The 14,613-nt window shown below is 41.0% G+C and overlaps 9 non-coding genes across 9 annotated transcripts; all 9 read left to right on the top strand.

The window, feature by feature from the left end:
- Positions 1–1,276: 1,276 nt before the first annotated feature.
- Positions 1,277–1,440, top strand: LOC149773845 (U1 spliceosomal RNA). Its single transcript, XR_016417219.1, has one exon. It is a non-coding gene; the product is annotated as a U1 spliceosomal RNA (small nuclear RNA).
- Positions 1,441–2,909: 1,469 nt separating this feature from the next.
- Positions 2,910–3,073, top strand: LOC149773844 (U1 spliceosomal RNA). Its single transcript, XR_016417208.1, has one exon. It is a non-coding gene; the product is annotated as a U1 spliceosomal RNA (small nuclear RNA).
- A 1,451-nt stretch (positions 3,074–4,524) lies between these two features.
- LOC149773843 (U1 spliceosomal RNA) lies at positions 4,525–4,688 on the top strand. The gene has a single exon (XR_016417197.1). It is a non-coding gene; the product is annotated as a U1 spliceosomal RNA (small nuclear RNA).
- A 1,467-nt stretch (positions 4,689–6,155) lies between these two features.
- Positions 6,156–6,319, top strand: LOC149773842 (U1 spliceosomal RNA). Its single transcript, XR_016417186.1, has one exon. It is a non-coding gene; the product is annotated as a U1 spliceosomal RNA (small nuclear RNA).
- A 1,451-nt stretch (positions 6,320–7,770) lies between these two features.
- LOC149773841 (U1 spliceosomal RNA) lies at positions 7,771–7,934 on the top strand. Its single transcript, XR_016417210.1, has one exon. It is a non-coding gene; the product is annotated as a U1 spliceosomal RNA (small nuclear RNA).
- Positions 7,935–9,409: 1,475 nt separating this feature from the next.
- On the top strand, positions 9,410–9,573 carry LOC149773840 (U1 spliceosomal RNA). The gene has a single exon (XR_016417175.1). It is a non-coding gene; the product is annotated as a U1 spliceosomal RNA (small nuclear RNA).
- A 1,487-nt stretch (positions 9,574–11,060) lies between these two features.
- Positions 11,061–11,224, top strand: LOC149773839 (U1 spliceosomal RNA). Its single transcript, XR_016417164.1, has one exon. It is a non-coding gene; the product is annotated as a U1 spliceosomal RNA (small nuclear RNA).
- A 1,471-nt stretch (positions 11,225–12,695) lies between these two features.
- On the top strand, positions 12,696–12,859 carry LOC149773838 (U1 spliceosomal RNA). Its single transcript, XR_016417153.1, has one exon. It is a non-coding gene; the product is annotated as a U1 spliceosomal RNA (small nuclear RNA).
- Positions 12,860–14,348: 1,489 nt separating this feature from the next.
- LOC149773837 (U1 spliceosomal RNA) lies at positions 14,349–14,512 on the top strand. Its single transcript, XR_016417142.1, has one exon. It is a non-coding gene; the product is annotated as a U1 spliceosomal RNA (small nuclear RNA).
- The last annotated feature ends 101 nt before the right edge of the window (positions 14,513–14,613 follow it).

Genomic DNA, 14,613 nt, shown 5'->3' with positions numbered 1-14,613 from the left:
AGTTTCGGATTTGGCCCATGTGGTTATCAGAGAAAGCTTGCCAGTATGTTATCATGGGTCGGGAGTTCTTTCCGTTCAGTTTTCTTCTCCCGGGTTCTTCCTCCACCATTTATATTGCCTGCCATGCATAGCCTATCTTGTGCTGAAAAATGGCATTAAACCCTACAACAAACAACTTTCAAAGAGCCATCTCACAACGAACGTGTGAAATATCTTTGAGTAACAGCGATCCAGCATATTTGTGAGAGAAAGAAAGAAAGAAAGAGAAATAAATGGAAACATGCTTACTGGATTCGACGAAAATCAAGTTTTATTTTCACAGAACTTCTTTGCAGTAGAGAGAGAGAGAGAGAGAGAGAGAGAGAGAGAGAAACAATATCTTCAAATAACAGGAACAACTTCGTTAATACAGCAAGCTTGTTGTCCTTATCAAAAGCAGTGACAGCTTCATCATAAGTCTCATTGTAGAGATCATCTGCATCACCAGTTACTTCTGTATCAGCAGCACTTTCAACAATCCAAAGCTTCTAGACTCGGAGTACGGCGAAGCGTAGCTGGCCAATCAGTGGCACAAAGATTTCAAATTTAATAAAACAGAGGAAACAAATAGTAGTATTCCTTTGACCTGACAAGTCGATTTGCAGTGGTTCATAGCAAAAGAGGTTGATGCACTGCAACCTCAAATTTATACCTGCATTTTTCATTTATGACACCAAGCGATCTTGCCAGTGCAAACACAATCCCTTTCCCTACGTAACAGTTCGGGAAAGCATTGTGTACTAAACAGCTGGATGTGATTGACCATAGTTCTTGCTAGACGACTATTGCTATTTCACTGTCAACTTGCTGTGAAGTAACTATGGGAGGTCAATGGCTGATATCAGTTTCAAGAACAAGACAAGCCCGAAACGCGGAATTGAAAAATGTATCCATATATTTAATTAAAAAACCATAATAGCTGAAAAATACGCACCGTTGCCTCAAGTTAAGAAATTTGCCAGGGGCCAATATACGAAACTATCCCCTGGCGTCCGAGCAAACCTATATAGCATATATCCACCGTAAAAGAAACTGAAATTGCAAATAAAGGACTATTTGAAGACATTTCAGTTACTTTTGTAATGTTGAAACATAAGCTATAAAGTTATTCGGAATACTAAGACATCAGCAGTACCATGGCCCTGAATCGTTTTAATTTATTTTCATTACTTAGAGGCACACTTCCTACTCCAGACACAAATGTCAGTTGATAAACGTCAGTAAACGTCAAGAAATCATACTTACCTGGACCAGGGAGTACCGTGATCAGCTAGGCGGTTTCCCCAGGATGAGGCCTTTCCATTGCACTTCGGTTGGGCTGAAACCTGCGATCACCCCAAATGTGGGTGACTCGGGGTCGTTATTTATTAGTGTGGGGGTCTGCGTTCGCGCTAACCCCTGATAATTCAATTAAAAATAACCAATAATCTCAAGCTTAGGACAAAATTAGTCTGGATGTCTCTGATTAGCACGTGCCAATCGATAATGTTATTATTTCTTACACTGCTCTTTCAAGGGGTGGGTACCCCGGGTGGTCTAAATAGCCCACCATTACGGATCGCGGCCATCTCACCTGTCTGCGTGTGTTTGAGTTTCGGATTTGGCCCATGTGGTTATCAGAGAAAGCTTGCCAGTATGTTATCATGGGTCGGGAGTTCTTTCCGTTCAGTTTTCTTCTCCCGGGTTCTTCCTCCACCATTTATATTGCCTGCCATGCATAGCCTATCTTGTGCTGAAAAATGGCATTAAACCCTACAACAAACAACTTTCAAAGAGCCATCTCACAACGAACGTGTGAAATATCTTTGAGTAACAGCGATCCAGCATATTTGTGAGAGAAAGAAAGAAAGAAAGAGAAATAAATGGAAACATGCTTACTGGATTCGACGAAAATCAAGTTTTATTTTCACAGAACTTCTCTGCAGTAGAGAGAGAGAGAGAGAGAGAGAGAGAGAGAGAGAGAGAAACAATATCTTCAAATAACAGGAACAACTTCGTTAATACAGCAAGCTTGTTGTCCTTATCAAAAGCAGTGACAGCTTCATCATAAGTCTCATTGTAGAGATCATCTGCATCACCAGTTACTTCTGTATCAGCAGCACTTTCAACAATCCAAAGCTTCTAGACTCGGAGTACGGCGAAGCGTAGCTGGCCAATCAGTGGCACAAAGATTTCAAATTTAATAAAACAGAGGAAACAAATAGTAGTATTCCTTTGACCTGACAAGTCGATTTGCAGTGGTTCATAGCAAAAGAGGTTGATGCACTGCAACCTCAAATTTATACCTGCATTTTTCATTTATGACACCAAGCGATCTTGCCAGTGCAAACACAATCCCTCTCCCTACGTAACAGTTCGGGAAAGCATTGTGTACTAAACAGCTGGATGTGATTGACCATAGTTCTTGCTAGACGACTATTGCTATTTCACTGTCAACTTGCTGTGAAGTAACTATGGGAGGTCAATGGCTGATATCAGTTTCAAGAACAAGACAAGCCCGAAACGCGGAATTGAAAAATGTATCCATATATTTAATTAAAAAACCATAATAGCTGAAAAATACGCACCGTTGCCTCAAGTTAAGAAATTTGCCAGGGGCCAATATACGAAACTATCCCCTGCCGTCCGAGCAAACCTATATAGCATATATCCACCGTAAAAGAAACTGAAATTGCAAATAAAGGACTATTTGAAGACATTTCAGTTACTTTTGTAATGTTGAAACATAAGCTATAAAGTTATTCGGAATACTAAGACATCAGCAGTACCATGGCCCTGAATCGTTTTAATTTATTTTCATTACTTAGAGGCACACTTCCTACTCCAGACACAAATGTCAGTTGATAAACGTCAGTAAACGTCAAGAAATCATACTTACCTGGACCAGGGAGTACCGTGATCAGCTAGGCGGTTTCCCCAGGATGAGGCCTTTCCATTGCACTTCGGTTGGGCTGAAACCTGCGATCACCCCAAATGTGGGTGACTCGGGGTCGTTATTTATTAGTGTGGGGGTCTGCGTTCGCGCTAACCCCTGATAATTCAATTAAAAATAACCAATAATCTCAAGCTTATGACAAAATTAGTCTGGATGTCTCTGATTAGCACGTGCCAATCGATAATGTTATTATTTCTTACACTGCTCTTTCAAGGGGTGGGTACCCCGGGTGGTCTAAATAGCCCACCATTACGGATCGCGGCCATCTCACCTGTCTGCGTGTGTTTGAGTTTCGGATTTGGCCCATGTGGTTATCAGAGAAAGCTTGCCAGTATGTTATCATGGGTCGGGAGTTCTTTCCGTTCAGTTTTCTTCTCCCGGGTTCTTCCTCCACCATTTATATTGCCTGCCATGCATAGCCTATCTTGTGCAGAAAAATGGCATTAAACCCTACAACAAACAACTTTCAAAGAGCCATCTCACAACGAACGTGTGAAATATCTTTGAGTAACAGCGATCCAGCATATTTGTGAGAGAAAGAAAGAAAGAAAGAGAAATAAATGGAAACATGCTTACTGGATTCGACGAAAATCAAGTTTTATTTTCACAGAACTTCTCTGCAGTAGAGAGAGAGAGAGAGAGAGAAACAATATCTTCAAATAACAGAAACAACTTCGTTAATACAGCAAGCTTGTTGTCCTTATCAAAAGCAGTGACAGCTTCATCATAAGTCTCATTGTAGAGATCATCTGCATCACCAGTTACTTCTGTATCAGCAGCACTTTCAACAATCCAAAGCTTCTAGACTCGGAGTACGGCGAAGCGTAGCTGGCCAATCAGTGGCACAAAGATTTCAAATTTAATAAAACAGAGGAAACAAATAGTAGTATTCCTTTGACCTGACAAGTCGATTTGCAGTGGTTCATAGCAAAAGAGGTTGATGCACTGCAACCTCAAATTTATACCTGCATTTTTCATTTATGACACCAAGCGATCTTGCCAGTGCAAACACAATCCCTTTCCCTACGTAACAGTTCGGGAAAGCATTGTGTACTAAACAGCTGGATGTGATTGACCATAGTTCTTGCTAGACGACTATTGCTATTTCACTGTCAACTTGCTGTGAAGTAACTATGGGAGGTCAATGGCTGATATCAGTTTCAAGAACAAGACAAGCCCGAAACGCGGAATTGAAAAATGTATCCATATATTTAATTAAAAAACCATAATAGCTGAAAAATACACACCGTTGCCTCAAGTTAAGAAATTTGCCAGGGGCCAATATACGAAACTATCCCCTGCCGTCCGAGCAAACCTATATAGCATATATCCACCGTAAAAGAAACTGAAATTGCAAATAAAGGACTATTTGAAGACATTTCAGTTACTTTTGTAATGTTGAAACATAAGCTATAAAGTTATTCGGAATACTAAGACATCAGCAGTACCATGGCCCTGAATCGTTTTAATTTATTTTCATTACTTAGAGGCACACTTCCTACTCCAGACACAAATGTCAGTTGATAAACGTCAGTAAACGTCAAGAAATCATACTTACCTGGACCAGGGAGTACCGTGATCAGCTAGGCGGTTTCCCCAGGATGAGGCCTTTCCATTGCACTTCGGTTGGGCTGAAACCTGCGATCACCCCAAATGTGGGTGACTCGGGGTCGTTATTTATTAGTGTGGGGGTCTGCGTTCGCGCTAACCCCTGATAATTCAATTAAAAATAACCAATAATCTCAAGCTTATGACAAAATTAGTCTGGATGTCTCTGATTAGCACGTGCCAATCGATAATGTTATTATTTCTTACACTGCTCTTTCAAGGGGTGGGTACCCCGGGTGGTCTAAATAGCCCACCATTACGGATCGCGGCCATCTCACCTGTCTGCGTGTGTTTGAGTTTCGGATTTGGCCCATGTGGTTATCAGAGAAAGCTTGCCAGTATGTTATCATGGGTCGGGAGTTCTTTCCGTTCAGTTTTCTTCTCCCGGGTTCTTCCTCCACCATTTATATTGCCTGCCATGCATAGCCTATCTTGTGCTGAAAAATGGCATTAAACCCTACAACAAACAACTTTCAAAGAGCCATCTCACAACGAACGTGTGAAATATCTTTGAGTAACAGCGATCCAGCATATTTGTGAGAGAAAGAAAGAAAGAAAGAGAAATAAATGGAAACATGCTTACTGGATTCGACGAAAATCAAGTTTTATTTTCACAGAACTTCTCTGCAGTAGAGAGAGAGAGAGAGAGAGAGAGAGAGAGAGAGAGAAACAATATCTTCAAATAACAGGAACAACTTCGTTAATACAGCAAGCTTGTTGTCCTTATCAAAAGCAGTGACAGCTTCATCATAAGTCTCATTGTAGAGATCATCTGCATCACCAGTTACTTCTGTATCAGCAGCACTTTCAACAATCCAAAGCTTCTAGACTCGGAGTACGGCGAAGCGTAGCTGGCCAATCAGTGGCACAAAGATTTCAAATTTAATAAAACAGAGGAAACAAATAGTAGTATTCCTTTGACCTGACAAGTCGATTTGCAGTGGTTCATAGCAAAAGAGGTTGATGCACTGCAACCTCAAATTTATACCTGCATTTTTCATTTATGACACCAAGCGATCTTGCCAGTGCAAACACAATCCCTTTCCCTACGTAACAGTTCGGGAAAGCATTGTGTACTAAACAGCTGGATGTGATTGACCATAGTTCTTGCTAGACGACTATTGCTATTTCACTGTCAACTTGCTGTGAAGTAACTATGGGAGGTCAATGGCTGATATCAGTTTCAAGAACAAGACAAGCCCGAAACGCGGAATTGAAAAATGTATCCATATATTTAATTAAAAAACCATAATAGCTGAAAAATACGCACCGTTGCCTCAAGTTAAGAAATTTGCCAGGGGCCAATATACGAAACTATCCCCTGCCGTCCGAGCAAACCTATATAGCATATATCCACCGTAAAAGAAACTGAAATTGCAAATAAAGGACTATTTGAAGACATTTCAGTTACTTTTGTAATGTTGAAACATAAGCTATAAAGTTATTCGGAATACTAAGACATCAGCAGTACCATGGCCCTGAATCGTTTTAATTTATTTTCATTACTTAGAGGCACACTTCCTACTCCAGACACAAACGTCAGTTGATAAACGTCAGTAAACGTCAAGAAATCATACTTACCTGGACCAGGGAGTACCGTGATCAGCTAGGCGGTTTCCCCAGGATGAGGCCTTTCCATTGCACTTCGGTTGGGCTGAAACCTGCGATCACCCCAAATGTGGGTGACTCGGGGTCGTTATTTATTAGTGTGGGGGTCTGCGTTCGCGCTAACCCCTGATAATTCAATTAAAAATAACCAATAATCTCAAGCTTATGACAAAATTAGTCTGGATGTCTCTGATTAGCACGTGCCAATCGATAATGTTATTATTTCTTACACTGCTCTTTCAAGGGGTGGGTACCCCGGGTGGTCTAAATAGCCCACCATTACGGATCGCGGCCATCTCACCTGTCTGCGTGTGTTTGAGTTTCGGATTTGGCCCATGTGGTTATCAGAGAAAGCTTGCCAGTATGTTATCATGGGTCGGGAGTTCTTTCCGTTCAGTTTTCTTCTCCCGGGTTCTTCCTCCACCATTTATATTGCCTGCCATGCATAGCCTATCTTGTGCTGAAAAATGGCATTAAACCCTACAACAAACAACTTTCAAAGAGCCATCTCACAACGAACGTGTGAAATATCTTTGAGTAACAGCGATCCAGCATATTTGTGAGAGAAAGAAAGAAAGAAAGAGAAATAAATGGAAACATGCTTACTGGATTCGACGAAAATCAAGTTTTATTTTCACAGAACTTCTCTGCAGTAGAGAGAGAGAGAGAGAGAGAAACAATATCTTCAAATAACAGGAACAACTTCGTTAATACAGCAAGCTTGTTGTCCTTATCAAAAGCAGTGACAGCTTCATCATAAGTCTCATTGTAGAGATCATCTGCATCACCAGTTACTTCTGTATCAGCAGCACTTTCAACAATCCAAAGCTTCTAGACTCGGAGTACGGCGAAGCGTAGCTGGCCAATCAGTGGCACAAAGATTTCAAATTTAATAAAACAGAGGAAACAAATAGTAGTATTCCTTTGACCTGACAAGTCGATTTGCAGTGGTTCATAGCAAAAGAGGTTGATGCACTGCAACCTCAAATTTATACCTGCATTTTTCATTTATGACACCAAGCGATCTTGCCAGTGCAAACACAATCCCTTTCCCTACGCAACAGTTCGGGAAAGCATTGTGTACTAAACAGCTGGATGTGATTGACCATAGTTCTTGCTAGACGACTATTGCTATTTCACTGTCAACTTGCTGTGAAGTAACTATGGGAGGTCAATGGCTGATATCAGTTTCAAGAACAAGACAAGCCCGAAACGCGGAATTGAAAAATGTATCCATATATTTAATTAAAAAACCATAATAGCTGAAAAATACACACCGTTGCCTCAAGTTAAGAAATTTGCCAGGGGCCAATATACGAAACTATCCCCTGCCGTCCGAGCAAACCTATATAGCATATATCCACCGTAAAAGAAACTGAAATTGCAAATAAAGGACTATTTGAAGACATTTCAGTTACTTTTGTAATGTTGAAACATAAGCTATAAAGTTATTCGGAATACTAAGACATCAGCAGTACCATGGCCCTGAATCGTTTTAATTTATTTTCATTACTTAGAGGCACACTTCCTACTCCACACACAAATGTCAGTTGATAAACGTCAGTAAACGTCAAGGAATCATACTTACCTGGACCAGGGAGTACCGTGATCAGCTAGGCGGTTTCCCCAGGATGAGGCCTTTCCATTGCACTTCGGTTGGGATGAAACCTGCGATCACCCCAAATGTGGGTGACTCGGGGTCGTTATTTATTAGTGTGGGGGTCTGCGTTCGCGCTAACCCCTGATAATTCAATTAAAAATAACCAATAATCTCAAGCTTATGACAAAATTAGTCTGGATGTCTCTGATTAGCACGTGCCAATCGATAATGTTATTATTTCTTACACTGCTCTTTCAAGGGGTGGGTACCCCGGGTGGTCTAAATAGCCCACCATTACGGATCGCGGCCATCTCACCTGTCTGCGTGTGTTTGAGTTTCGGATTTGGCCCATGTGGTTATCAGAGAAAGCTTGCCAGTATGTTATCATGGGTCGGGAGTTCTTTCCGTTCAGTTTTCTTCTCCCGGGTTCTTCCTCCACCATTTATATTGCCTGCCATGCATAGCCAGTCTTGTGCTGAAAAATGGCATTAAACCCTACAACAAACAACTTTCAAAGAGCCATCTCACAACGAACGTGTGAAATATCTTTGAGTAACAGCGATCCAGCATATTTGTGAGAGAAAGAAAGAAAGAAAGAGAAATAAATGGAAACATGCTTACTGGATTCGACGAAAATCAAGTTTTATTTTCACAGAACTTCTCTGCAGTAGAGAGAGAGAGAGAGAGAGAGAGAGAGAGAGAGAGAGAGAGAGAAACAATATCTTCAAATAACAGGAACAACTTCGTTAATACAGCAAGCTTGTTGTCCTTATCAAAAGCAGTGACAGCTTCATCATAAGTCTCATTGTAGAGATCATCTGCATCACCAGTTACTTCTGTATCAGCAGCACTTTCAACAATCCAAAGCTTCTAGACTCGGAGTACGGCGAAGCGTAGCTGGCCAATCAGTGGCACAAAGATTTCAAATTTAATAAAACAGAGGAAACAAATAGTAGTATTCCTTTGACCTGACAAGTCGATTTGCAGTGGTTCATAGCAAAAGAGGTTGATGCACTGCAACCTCAAATTTATACCTGCATTTTTCATTTATGACACCAAGCGATCTTGCCAGTGCAAACACAATCCCTTTCCTTACGTAACAGTTCGGGAAAGCATTGTGTACTAAACAGCTGGATGTGATTGACCATAGTTCTTGCTAGACGACTATTGCTATTTCACTGTCAACTTGCTGTGAAGTAACTATGGGAGGTCAATGGCTGATATCAGTTTCAAGAACAAGACAAGCCCGAAACGCGGAATTGAAAAATGTATCCATATATTTAATTAAAAAACCATAATAGCTGAGAAATACGCACCGTTGCCTCAAGTTAAGAAATTTGCCAGGGGCCAATATACGAAACTATCCCCTGCCGTCCGAGCAAACCTATATAGCATATATCCACCGTAAAAGAAACTGAAATTGCAAATAAAGGACTATTTGAAGACATTTCAGTTACTTTTGTAATGTTGAAACATAAGCTATAAAGTTATTCGGAATACTAAGACATCAGCAGTACCATGGCCCTGAATCGTTTTAATTTATTTTCATTACTTAGAGGCACACTTCCTACTCCAGACACAAATGTCAGTTGATAAACGTCAGTAAACGTTAAGAAATCATACTTACCTGGACCAGGGAGTACCGTGATCAGCTAGGCGGTTTCCCCAGGATGAGGCCTTTCCATTGCACTTCGGTTGGGCTGAAACCTGCGATCACCCCAAATGTGGGTGACTCGGGGTCGTTATTTATTAGTGTGGGGGTCTGCGTTCGCGCTAACCCCTGATAATTCAATTAAAAATAACCAATAATCTCAAGCTTATGACAAAATTAGTCTGGATGTCTCTGATTAGCACGTGCCAATCGATAATGTTATTATTTCTTACACTGCTCTTTCAAGGGGTGGGTACCCCGGGTGGTCTAAATAGCCCACCATTACGGATCGCGGCCATCTCACCTGTCTGCGTGTGTTTGAGTTTCGGATTTGGCCCATGTGGTTATCAGAGAAAGCTTGCCAGTATGTTATCATGGGTCGGGAGTTCTTTCCGTTCATTTTTCTTCTCCCGGGTTCTTCCTCCACCATTTATATTGCCTGCCATGCATAGCCTATCTTGTGCTGAAAAATGGCATTAAACCCTACAACAAACAACTTTCAAAGAGCCATCTCACAACGAACGTGTGAAATATCTTTGAGTAACAGCGATCCAGCATATTTGTGAGAGAAAGAAAGAAAGAAAGAGAAATAAATGGAAACATGCTTACTGGATTCGACGAAAATCAAGTTTTATTTTCACAGAACTTCTCTGCAGTAGAGAGAGAGAGAGAGAGAGAGAGAGAGAGAGAGAGAGAGAGAGAGAGAGAGAGAGAAACAATATCTTCAAATAACAGGAACAACTTCGTTAATACAGCAAGCTTGTTGTCCTTATCAAAAGCAGTGACAGCTTCATCATAAGTCTCATTGTAGAGATCATCTGCATCACCAGTTACTTCTGTATCAGCAGCACTTTCAACAATCCAAAGCTTCTAGACTCGGAGTACGGCGAAGCGTAGCTGGCCAATCAGTGGCACAAAGATTTCAAATTTAATAAAACAGAGGAAACAAATAGTAGTATTCCTTTGACCTGACAAGTCGATTTGCAGTGGTCCATAGGAAAAGAGGTTGATGCACTGCAAGCTCAAATTTATACCTGCATTTTTCATTTATGACACCAAGCGATCATGCCAGTGCAAACACAATCCCTTTCCCTACGCAACAGATCGGGAAAGCATTGTGTACTAAACAGCTGGATGTGATTGACCATAGTTCTTGCTAGACGACTATTGCTATTTCACTGTCAACTTGCTGTGAAGTAACTATGGGAGGTCAATGGCTGATATCAGTTTCAAGAACAAGACAAGCCCGAAACGCGGAATTGAAAAATGTATCCATATATTTAATTAAAAAACCATAATAGCTGAAAAATACACACCGCTGCCTCAAGTTAAGAAATTTGCCAGGGGCCAATATACGAAACTATCCCCTGCCGTCCGAGCAAACCTATATAGCATATATCCACCGTAAAAGAAACTGAAATTGCAAATAAAGGACTATTTGAAGACATTTCAGTTACTTTTGTAATGTTGAAACATAAGCTATAAAGTTATTCGGAATACTAAGACATCAGCAGTACCATGGCCCTGAATCGTTTTAATTTATTTTCATTACTTAGAGGCACACTTCCTACTCCAGACACAAACGTCAGTTGATAAACGTCAGTAAACGTCAAGAAATCATACTTACCTGGACCAGGGAGTACCGTGATCAGCTAGGCGGTTTCCCCAGGATGAGGCCTTTCCATTGCACTTCGGTTGGGCTGAAACCTGCGATCACCCCAAATGTGGGTGACTCGGGGTCGTTATTTATTAGTGTGGGGGTCTGCGTTCGCGCTAACCCCTGATAATTCAATTAAAAATAACCAATAATCTCAAGCTTATGACAAAATTAGTCTGGATGTCTCTGATTAGCACGTGCCAATCGATAATGTTATTATTTCTTACACTGCTCTTTCAAGGGGTGGGTACCCCGGGTGGTCTAAATAGCCCACCATTACGGATCGCGGCCATCTCACCTGTCTGCGTGTGTTTGAGTTTCGGATTTGGCCCATGTGGTTATCAGAGAAAGCTTGCCAGTATGTTATCATGGGTCGGGAGTTCTTTCCGTTCATTTTTCTTCTCCCGGGTTCTTCCTCCACCATTTATATTGCCTGCCATGCATAGCCTATCTTGTGCTGAAAAATGGCATTAAACCCTACAACAAACAACTTTCAAAGAGCCATCTCACAACGAACGTGTGAAATATCTTTGAGTAACAGCGATCCAGCATATTTGTGAGAGAAAGAAAGAAAGAAAGAGAAATAAATGGAAACATGCTTACTGGATTCGACGAAAATCAAGTTTTATTTTCACAGAACTTCTCTGCAGTAGAGAGAGAGAGAGAGAGAGAGAGAGAGAGAGAGAGAGAGAAACAATATCTTCAAATAACAGGAACAACTTCGTTAATACAGCAAGCTTGTTGTCCTTATCAAAGGCAGTGACAGCTTCATCATAAGTCTCATTGTAGAGATCATCTGCATCACCAGTTACTTCTGTATCAGCAGCACTTTCAACAATCCAAAGCTTCTAGACTCGGAGTACGGCGAAGCGTAGCTGGCCAATCAGTGGCACAAAGATTTCAAATTTAATAAAACAGAGGAAACAAATAGTAGTATTCCTTTGACCTGACAAGTCGATTTGCAGTGGTTCATAGCAAAAGAGGTTGATGCACTGCAACCTCAAATTTATACCTGCATTTTTCATTTATGACACCAAGCGATCTTGCCAGTGCAAACACAATCCCTTTCCCTACGCAACAGTTCGGGAAAGCATTGTGTACTAAACAGCTGGATGTGATTGACCATAGTTCTTGCTAGACGACTATTGCTATTTCACTGTCAACTTGCTGTGAAGTAACTATGGGAGGTCAATGGCTGATATCAGTTTCAAGAACAAGACAAGCCCGAAACGCGGAATTGAAAAATGTATCCATATATTTAATTAAAAAACCATAATAGCTGAAAAATACACACCGTTGCCTCAAGTTAAGAAATTTGCCAGGGGCCAATATACGAAACTATCCCCTGCCGTCCGAGCAAACCTATATAGCATATATCCACCGTAAAAGAAACTGAAATTGCAAATAAAGGACTATTTGAAGACATTTCAGTTACTTTTGTAATGTTGAAACATAAGCTATAAAGTTATTCGGAATACTAAGACATCAGCAGTACCATGGCCCTGAATCGTTTTAATTTATTTTCATTACTTAGAGGCACACTTCCTACTCCAGACACAAACGTCAGTTGATAAACGTCAGTAAACGTCAAGAAATCATACTTACCTGGACCAGGGAGTACCGTGATCAGCTAGGCGGTTTCCCCAGGATGAGGCCTTTCCATTGCACTTCGGTTGGGCTGAAACCTGCGATCACCCCAAATGTGGGTGACTCGGGGTCGTTATTTATTAGTGTGGGGGTCTGCGTTCGCGCTAACCCCTGATAATTCAATTAAAAATAACCAATAATCTCAAGCTTAGGACAAAATTAGTCTGGATGTCTCTGATTAGCACGTGCCAATCGATAATGTTATTATTTCTTACACTGCTCTTTCAAGGGGTGGGTACCCCGGGTGGTCTAAATAGCCCACCATTACGGATCGCGGCCATCTCACCTGTCTGCGTGTGTTTGAGTTTCGGATTTGGCCCATGTGGTTATCAGAGAAAGCTTGCCAGTATGTTATCATGGGTCGGGAGTTCTTTCCGTTCATTTTTCTTCTCCCGGGTTCTTCCTCCACCATTTATATTGCCTGCCATGCATAGCCTATCTTGTGCTGAAAAATGGCATTAAACCCTACAACAAACAACTTTCAAAGAGCCATCTCACAACGAACGTGTGAAATATCTTTGAGTAACAGCGATCCAGCATATTTGTGAGAGAAAGAAAGAAAGAAAGAGAAATAAATGGAAACATGCTTACTGGATTCGACGAAAATCAAGTTTTATTTTCACAGAACTTCTCTGCAGTAGAGAGAGAGAGAGAGAGAGAGAGAGAGAGAGAGAGAGAGAGAGAGAGAGAGAGAGAGAAACAATATCTTCAAATAACAGGAACAACTTCGTTAATACAGCAAGCTTGTTGTCCTTATCAAAAGCAGTGACAGCTTCATCATAAGTCTCATTGTAGAGATCATCTGCATCACCAGTTACTTCTGTATCAGCAGCACTTTCAACAATCCAAAGCTTCTAGACTCGGAGTACGGCGAAGCGTAGCAGGCCAATCAGTGGCACAAAGATTTCAAATTTAATAAAACAGAGGAAACAAATAGTAGTATTCCTTTGACCTGACAAGTCGATTTGCAGTGGTTCATAGCAAAAGAGGTTGATGCACTGCAAGCTCAAATTTATACCTGCATTTTTCATTTATGACACCAAGCGATCTTGCCAGTGCAAACACAATCCCTTTCCCTACGCAACAGTTCGGGAAAGCATTGTGTACTAAACAGCTGGATGTGATTGACCATAGTTCTTGCTAGACGACTATTGCTATTTCACTGTCAACTTGCTGTGAAGTAACTATGGGAGGTCAATGGCTGATATCAGTTTCAAGAACAAGACAAGCCCGAAACGCGGAATTGAAAAATGTATCCATATATTTAATTAAAAAACCATAATAGCTGAAAAATACACACCGTTGCCTCAAGTTAAGAAATTTGCCAGGGGCCAATATACGAAACTATCCCCTGCCGTCCGAGCAAACCTATATAGCATATATCCACCGTAAAAGAAACTGAAATTGCAAATAAAGGACTATTTGAAGACATTTCAGTTACTTTTGTAATGTTGAAACATAAGCTATAAAGTTATTCGGAATACTAAGACATCAGCAGTACCATGGCCCTGAATCGTTTTAATTTATTTTCATTACTTAGAGGCACACTTCCTACTCCAGACACAAACGTCAGTTGATAAACGTCAGTAAACGTCAAGAAATCATACTTACCTGGACCAGGGAGTACCGTGATCAGCTAGGCGGTTTCCCCAGGATGAGGCCTTTCCATTGCACTTCGGTTGGGCTGAAACCTGCGATCACCCCAAATGTGGGTGACTCGGGGTCGTTATTTATTAGTGTGGGGGTCTGCGTTCGCGCTAACCCCTGATAATTCAATTAAAAATAACCAATAATCTCAAGCTTAGGACAAAATTAGTCTGGATGTCTCTGATTAGCACGTGCCAATCGATAATGTTATTATTTCTTAC

Source organism: Sinohyriopsis cumingii, unplaced genomic scaffold (assembly GCF_028554795.1).
Source record: "Sinohyriopsis cumingii isolate HCF-2022 unplaced genomic scaffold, ASM2855479v2 utg000547l, whole genome shotgun sequence".
Classification (NCBI taxonomy): Eukaryota; Metazoa; Mollusca; class Bivalvia; order Unionida; family Unionidae; genus Sinohyriopsis; species Sinohyriopsis cumingii.
Note: the sequence above shows the minus strand (reverse complement) of the source record. Positions and strands in the feature narration are given on the sequence as shown.